The sequence below is a fragment of the Acanthochromis polyacanthus genome, chromosome 11, assembly GCF_021347895.1.
Source record: "Acanthochromis polyacanthus isolate Apoly-LR-REF ecotype Palm Island chromosome 11, KAUST_Apoly_ChrSc, whole genome shotgun sequence".
Classification (NCBI taxonomy): domain Eukaryota; kingdom Metazoa; phylum Chordata; class Actinopteri; family Pomacentridae; genus Acanthochromis; species Acanthochromis polyacanthus.
In genome coordinates this window covers 37,194,206-37,202,299 of record NC_067123.1, presented here as the reverse complement: position 1 = coordinate 37,202,299, position 8,094 = coordinate 37,194,206, and positions in this window count along the sequence as shown.

Here is an 8,094-nt window from a genome sequence, read left to right as displayed (position 1 = left end):
TTTGTGTGTGTGTGTGTGTTTAATGGTTTGTGTTTTATTCTATTTAACTATGTAAAGTGGAATTGTATTACTTGTATCAGTCAACTTATAGGAGGGAGAAGCCCATTCTTGTCTGTTTTGAAAATAGGTTTGTGAACACGTGAAAGGCAGCAGGTTTTCACGCTGGATGAAGAATGTGGTTTCTTGGTTGTTGTTTTAGCTTTTGGCTCATGTTTTCCTATTATTGCACTTTTCTGTTTATTGTTAAGTAGGCTTTCATAAGTGAATCGTGGGCCCTCTTGTGGTAGTAATACGGCATCACAAACGGATTCCTGAATCACCTGGACAAGTTCATTCATGTGATACATAAACATTAACAGTCAGGGTTGAACAAGAAATCTCCCTGTTTTCTTTCTCTTTTGTATTCTTGTGTTCATATTATATTGATATTCTATCCATCTATCATCTGTCATCCATTTTTCCATCTATCATCCATCCATCCATCTACAAATATTGTTCTTAAAGTTATACTGTAATACACAAAGTGCACAACTCCAGTCTTTTTGAAGAAAAGTTTATTAAATTGTGCATTACAATATAATGTTTTTTACATCTTCCTTGTCATTTAGAAAGCATTTTGGAGCTCTAGAAAAACATTTATTCCCACACTCCCAGGCTGAGGAAGCTGGTGAAAGATGTAGTCAAGAAAGTAATCGTGTTCATGTACTTCAAGAAATCAATGACGCCATCCTGGTCATTCTCCAAGTCTTGGAAAATTTTTTCTGCTTTGCTCGTGTCAGCTTTCTGTAGTTGAGAAAAGTGTTAGCAAACATGTAAATTTATGTCATTCCATTTGTTAGGTGTTTATTTTAGGCTATAGTCACTATGCTTAAAGAAATACACACGCTGCCTAATGTAATATTTGTGCATTTACCACTCTCTCAGTGCCAAAATCTGCAATACACATGTTCATTAGGACAATATATATTCTCCTTGCAGGTCTAAGGCTATAAAAATAGCAGAGGACACTTACATTAACAATGCTTTTCAGTTCATTCTGTATAAGTTCCTTCAGCTCCCCTTTACTCAGGGTGTTTGGATCTCCTCCTTTGTCTTCGTCTTTGCTGGCATACTCAGCAAAGACCTGGATGAGGGTGATCATACAATCGTCCAATCTACCAGCCATAATGACGGCTAGTTTAAGAGAACAGAGAGAAATAAGAATTTAATAGTGGTGTGAGAAAATCTGCCTTATGTTCCTGTGGCTGTCACTAATATCCATTACACATATTTACATTTAAAATCGACATCCTGCCTTTTGGATCCCATTCTCACACCCCTTCTAAACCATCCTGGAGCATTTTTTAATGAAGATCTCCTTAACGTTATAATATATTCTCTCTTGATGGGCGTCTTTCCTACTAGTTTTAAGACTGCCATGGTTAAACCTCTTCTGAAGAGAAAAACTTCATTTATCAATACTTTACAACCACATTCCAGTTTCCGATCTACTATTTTTAGGTAAAAATTTGAGACAAACTTGTACCATCCCCACTTTTTGGGGAAATAGCAGTCAGGTTTTCATACAAAATATCTGTTTTAGCATTCCTGACCTCAAATGCTGCCTTTGATAAGATGCATTTATTAATGTGGCGGCATTTGACCCTTGCAGTTGTTTTAAACTAATATTTGATTGTTTTACAGTAATGATCCTGATTGTGGATTAATCTGGTGATTATGTTTTTGGATTTATTGATTCTTTGTCTGATTTGTAGCTTTTTGTTCACCCTCCCCCTTCCACACTGTTACATAAACGACAACTGTTGTGACAGTCATCTGGCCATTCAGCTGAGTTATTACAAGATATGATGATCACTGTTTTTGAAACATTTGGATGCAGATTTTTAGCATTTCTTTTCAATATGTTTACATTCCTTTTCTTTAACATATTTATATGCAGTTAAAAAATGGACAAACGAAAACATACACATGATAAACAAAAACAAATATACATATTTTAGCAACACAACTAACTCATGGCATCATCTAAACCCACATAAAGAGGAGCATTTAAAGTTAACTTTAAAGGTAAATAAATTAAAGAGCATCAAGGGGATAATGAAATGTAAAAAACACAATCCAGACACAGGATTTTTTTGACTCACAGGACGACACGAGGGTTAAAATAATGTCGAACTGTTGTTTGGTTTTACTTTGCTGAGTGGTTTTTGTCATGCTTTGGACCACTGCGGCAGCTGAACAGGGCTAGTTGCTGATTACCGTTACAAAAACAAATAATACTCTCAAAAAAATTAAGTAGACAAGAAATTCAACTGAACAAGACTTTGCAGGTAACTTTCAGGTTACTACTTCATGTTAAACTGCCTGTTATCACCGTGAATCGAACAATACGACACATAAAGATTTTAGCAAGAAGCTGACCCCAGAGAATCACATATTCATATCAGTTCCTGCTGTGCTGTGTGGGTCAATGCAACTCAGACAGAAAAACATGTGAGGAAACATCACAAGTTGCCTCCATATCTATCCACCCATTCATCTATCCATTCATCATACATTCATCTATCCATCTATCATACATCCATCGATCTATCCGTGGCACAAATATTGTTCTTAAAGTTATACTGTAATACACAAAGTGCACAACTCCAGTCTTTTTGAAGAAAGGTTTATTAAATTGTGCATTACAATTTAATGTTTTTATAGCTTCCTTGTCATTCAGTAAGCGTTTGGAGCTCTAGGAAACATTTATTTCGTCTCTCTCAGAGAGCAGGCATCTGGCACTCCGCTTGTTTTCGCATCTCACTGAAGTGTTCGTGGCACAATGCAGCCACGGCGCCAACCATGGAGACAAACTCCTCGAAGTTAATAACGCCATCCTTGTCTCCATCCAAGGTAGCGAAGACTTCATCTAGTCTCGCCTTGTCAGTGGCATGCTGTAGTTGAAAAAGTGTTAGCAAACATGTAAACTTATGCATTATTCCATTTGTTAGGTGTTTATTTTAGGCTATATTCATTATGCTTAAAGAAATACACACGCTACATATTGTGAAATTTGTGCATTTACTACTCTCTCAGTGCCAAACTCTGCAATACACGTGTTCAATAGGACAGTATATTCACACATTCTCTATGCAGGTCTGAGACTATTAAAAGAGCAGAGGACACTTACATCAAGAGTGAATGGCAATTCCTTCTGAAGAAGTGTCTTCAGCTCCCCTTTACTCAGGGTGGATGAATCGTCGTCTGTGCCGGAGAAGTTACAAAAGGTATCGATGAGGAGGCCCACACACATGTCCAATCGAGAACATTTAGGTTCCATAACGACGGCTAGTTTAAGAGAACAGAGAGAAATAAGAATTTAATAGTGGTGTGAGAAAATCTGCCTTATGTTCCTGTGGCTGTCACTAATATCCATTACACATATTTACATTTAAAATCGACATCCTGCCTTTTGGATCCCATTCTCACACCCCTTCTAAACCATCCTGGAGCATTTTTTAATGAAGATCTCCTTAACGTTATAATATATTCTCTCTTGATGGGCGTCTTTCCTACTAGTTTTAAGACTGCCATGGTTAAACCTCTTCTGAAGAGAAAAACTTCATTTATCAATACTTTACAACCACATTCCAGTCTCCGATCTACTATTTTTAGGTAAAAATTTGAGACAAACTTGTACCATCCCCATTTTTTGGGGAAATAGCAGTCAGGTTTTCATACAAAATATCTGTTTTAGCATTCCTGACCTCAAATGCTGCCTTTGATAAGATGCATTTATTAATGTGGCGGCATTTGACCCTTGCAGTTGTTTTAAACTAATATTTGATTGTTTTACAGTAATGATCCTGATTGTGGATTAATCTGGTGATTATGTTTTTGGATTTATTGATTCTTTGTCTGATTTGTAGCTTTTTGTTCACCCTCCCCCTTCCACACTGTTACATAAACGACAACTATTGTGACAGTCATCTGGCCATTCAGCTGAGTTATTACAAGATATGATAATCACCAAGGGCGTCAGTTTGTTTTTAAAAGTGGGGGGGACGGAGACCACAGCACTTTGAGAAAATGTCGAAGAACGGCGGCAAAATGCCACAAGCTGGGCTCGAACTCACAACCACCACACCAAAGGCGGAGGCTCATCCCGTTGCGCCATCGTTACATACGTGTTGTGGGGTCTGTGGGCCGCTATAGTACAATTCTCCCAGGCCGAAATTTTGCCCCTGCACGCTTCTGGTCGGAGCTTCCACTTGGCACGGGCGCAAATTTTGCATCTGCACGTTTTTTTTTTTTTAACCTCACGAAGGTGTGCTGCATGTCTGCAACTCTCGGCCGAGTGCGGATGGCGCGTTCAGGAGCGTCGGAATTTTCTATACTGCTGAAAATAACTGGGTTTACAACGGCTTACATGTGAAGAATTTGAATGTGTTGGAGACAAAATGACCCCTGACAAAAAGTGGAGGGGACACGTCCCCACCGTCCCCCACTAAACTGACGCCTATGATGATCACTGTTTTTGAAACATTTGGATGCAGATTTTGAGCATTTCTATTCAACATTTTTACATACCTTTTTGTTTTAAATCTATTGTTTTATTTAAGCTACATGTTTTTGAACATTTTTATATGCAGTTAAAAAATGGACAAACGAAAACACACATGATAAACAAAACCAAATATACATATTTTAGCAACACAACTAATTCATGGCATCATCTAAACCCACATAAAGAGGAGAATTTCAAATGACGTTTGAAGGTAAATTAAACTAAAGAGCAGCAAGGGAAAATGTAAAAATAAAGACACAAGATTTTTACATACCTTTAAAGGCAGCTTCACTGGATCAAGTACCTGAAATAATAAAAAAAAATCATTAAAGAGACTGTTGCTGTCAGCGTATTTAACAAACAGTCACAGATAAGTCTTTAAATATGTCACATAACATCTTTAAGAGTTACAGTCTGAAGGATTTTTCTTCTGATTTAGTTCTGTGCCGTTCTTACCTGGATTCAAGAGATGCGTGCACCTGGTGAGGAGAAGACACAGAGAGAGAAGACAGGGCGAGGGTTTAAATAGAAGCTCTGAGATCTGCCACGCCCTGTTTGTTGAAAGCATCCTGTGCAGCAGGTATTTGTGGTTCAGGTAAGATTCAAGTACTAACAAGCACAATGCCAACAGATCTAGTACTGTAGTGGTACGCACCTATGATAGGGAGGAACACGCTACTTCTGTGACCTTAACAACGCTGACATTCTGATGCTTTCCTAACCTTAAACCAGTGCTGGAGTTGGGGGATGCAAAGAAACCTTTTGTGCCAGTTTGTTTGTGCAGTCAGGCTGCTGTCTTGTGGGATTTGGGTGGGAACCAGACAGAACTGGTCTTATGTAACCAAACACACCTCATAAGCTCAAATGAAGCTGTGCCCTGAAGTGCTTTCAGGGAGTGGTGGATGGCAGGAGAGCTGTTTACCCACCACCACCACCACCACAGACATTTACACCTGTAGATGCAGGAAGAGGACCGCCTGCTTCATGAAGGACTCCACCCACCCTGAACACTCGCTCTTTGCCCCTCTCCCCTCAGGCAGGAAGCTGTGGAGCATCTGGAGCAGGACCACCAGGAGCCTGCTTGAAATTGGTGGTGCTCCGTAGCTCTCCACCAATCACCTGTCTACCTGCAACCAAGACACGAGTTCTAACTTCGTGCCTCCTCATGTGAATACGTGTCGGAACATGACAATTAAGAACTGTGAATTCTTCGGTTGGGTTGTGAGAAGAATCACAAAACTCCTGACTGCAGTTTGTTGAGTCTAAACATGCAAACTCCACACAGGAAGACCTCAGGGTCAGATTCAAACCATCCAGCAGAGGAGCGACTGTGCAAACCATTGCTGCCCCGTGCCATTCTGAAATGCTTCAATGAATACCTGAAATAATATATGTAGCTGCACTGTAAGGAAAATTCACTTCCACATGCATGGATGCCTTTCAATTGCACCGTGAACAATTAAGAATCACCTTCTGTTATATATTTCCACTCTCTCTGGTGAGTCAAACTGGCTCCACAGTCAGCAGCAGCAACAATACCGACACTTTGAATGGAACCATTCTGCTTAATGATCATTACTGCCGTTTTAGGAATGCTTTTAAGGAACTGAACACACCAACAGGCCAATGCAGAAAGAACTTAATTGGAAAGTAAAGATGAGACATTTTTAAACACCTTCCATAATCTCAACCTCTGATGAGCAACAACAATTTATAGTGACGAAATTGGAGACCGCACACAAATTTTGGGACTGTCCAAAACTGAAACTGTTTTGGGATTCAGGCAGAAATAAATTCCATTTTAAGAGCTTATTCGCCACTTGAGCTGTTGTTCTATATAACTGGTTCTGTTCTAGGGGAAGCGATGGATAAAAAAGAAGGCATATCTATGACATGTCCTACCACTGGTGGCAAAGAAAATGATAACTGTGTCTTGGCTCAACACACCACCTCCACCTTCCACAAAGGGAGAGAGAGAATAAAGAACGTGTATTTAATGGAAAAAAAACAGCAGCAAAACTCCATTTGAAGTTATTTCCCTTTAAGAATCCATGGGCTCCTGTTATTGCTTACTTTAAGTTAACTTAATGTGATTTTACATGTTTGACAGGCTAGGGGAGACGTTTTTGTTTGAATTACAAGTGGAGATGTCATGATTTGTGTCTGGATTGTATATTTTTACATGTTTCATAACCCCTTGCAGCTCTTTAATGTAATTTATTTATAAACTTAATTAGAAACTGTCCTCTGTATGTGGGTTGATGCCGTGAGTTAGTTGTGTTGCTGAATGGCGTATTTTTTTGTTCATGTGTATGTTTATCCATTTTTGAGCTGCATATAAATGTGTTTAAAATAAAAAAAAATCGATTAAAAAAATAAAGAACTCAACACTTTCCCTGCTGACAAAACACACTTGATCATCAAATCATGCCATTTTCTGCCTTCATACAAGAAACACAGCACAGTATTTCATGTAGGGGCTCTTTTACATTCCCCTTTGACATTTTGTTGACTTGTAGCTTAGTAGAGGTCCAAATCTGTTGACCGAAAGAGGATTCAGTGGTGTCCGGTACCGTCAAGCTGCCACCCTGCTGTGCGCCACATCATTTGAAGGCATCCGGTGCAGGATGGGGAGGGTCGGGGGCGGGATGTCTGGGTGAGGAATAAAGCCACAGGCATCTGTTCAGCGTGGACAGAAATTTACAACACTTTATTATCACCATTATTTTTTAAAACTGCTTCTTCCTTTCTTATGCGTAAACGCAGAACATGGCGACGCGCATCAGTCTATTAGTGTTTTTTTGTGCGTAAAAATGTCCACACTCAGCGTCTGTTAAAACAAAAACAACGAAAAACGGGAAAAAACGCAGAATTTACCAGACTGTCAACCGACAGAATTTTTAGAATGTATGTATTTTCTGTGTTTTTAGTATGTTCTGCATGGTCCGTGGCCTAGGTTCGTCGCGATTTATATCCAGATGACGAGAACAGGGGGTAGTTATCTTCTTAAAATGGCAGAGATGGATTTAAAAACAGCCACATCAGCGATGGAAGCTTTGGTCCGTATCAGCGTGAGTATCCTATATATCTGTTTTTGTATTGTCACTGCATCTACATTGATATTATGGCATGCATTTTTTTTTAATGTTTTTCTATATTCTTTGAGTAAAACAAGCGAATTGAACAGCGTGGATGGCACCTGCCGGAACATGGCTGGGAAATGGACCCATTTCATTAATTCATGTGTGTTTCTGAACCCAGATTAAAAGCCCTGTAGGGAAAAAATGAAATGAAATATTTGCTTCCTTCAATCGGTGCTTCAGGTACACGATGTCTGGTGCTGTAATAACCCACATTAAAGGAGGAGCTGATGCACCAGACCCCAGCTTAATTCCTCTTCAAGGAAAAAAAAAGAAGCAAATATGCTTTGTGGTTTGGTGCGAGGGTGAACCAAGCGATTAAAAAAGCGCAGATTGAAATATCACGTTTTCTTTTTGGGTTCACTGGATGCTCGTTTCCATGGAGACGAGATGCAGGACTGAGGC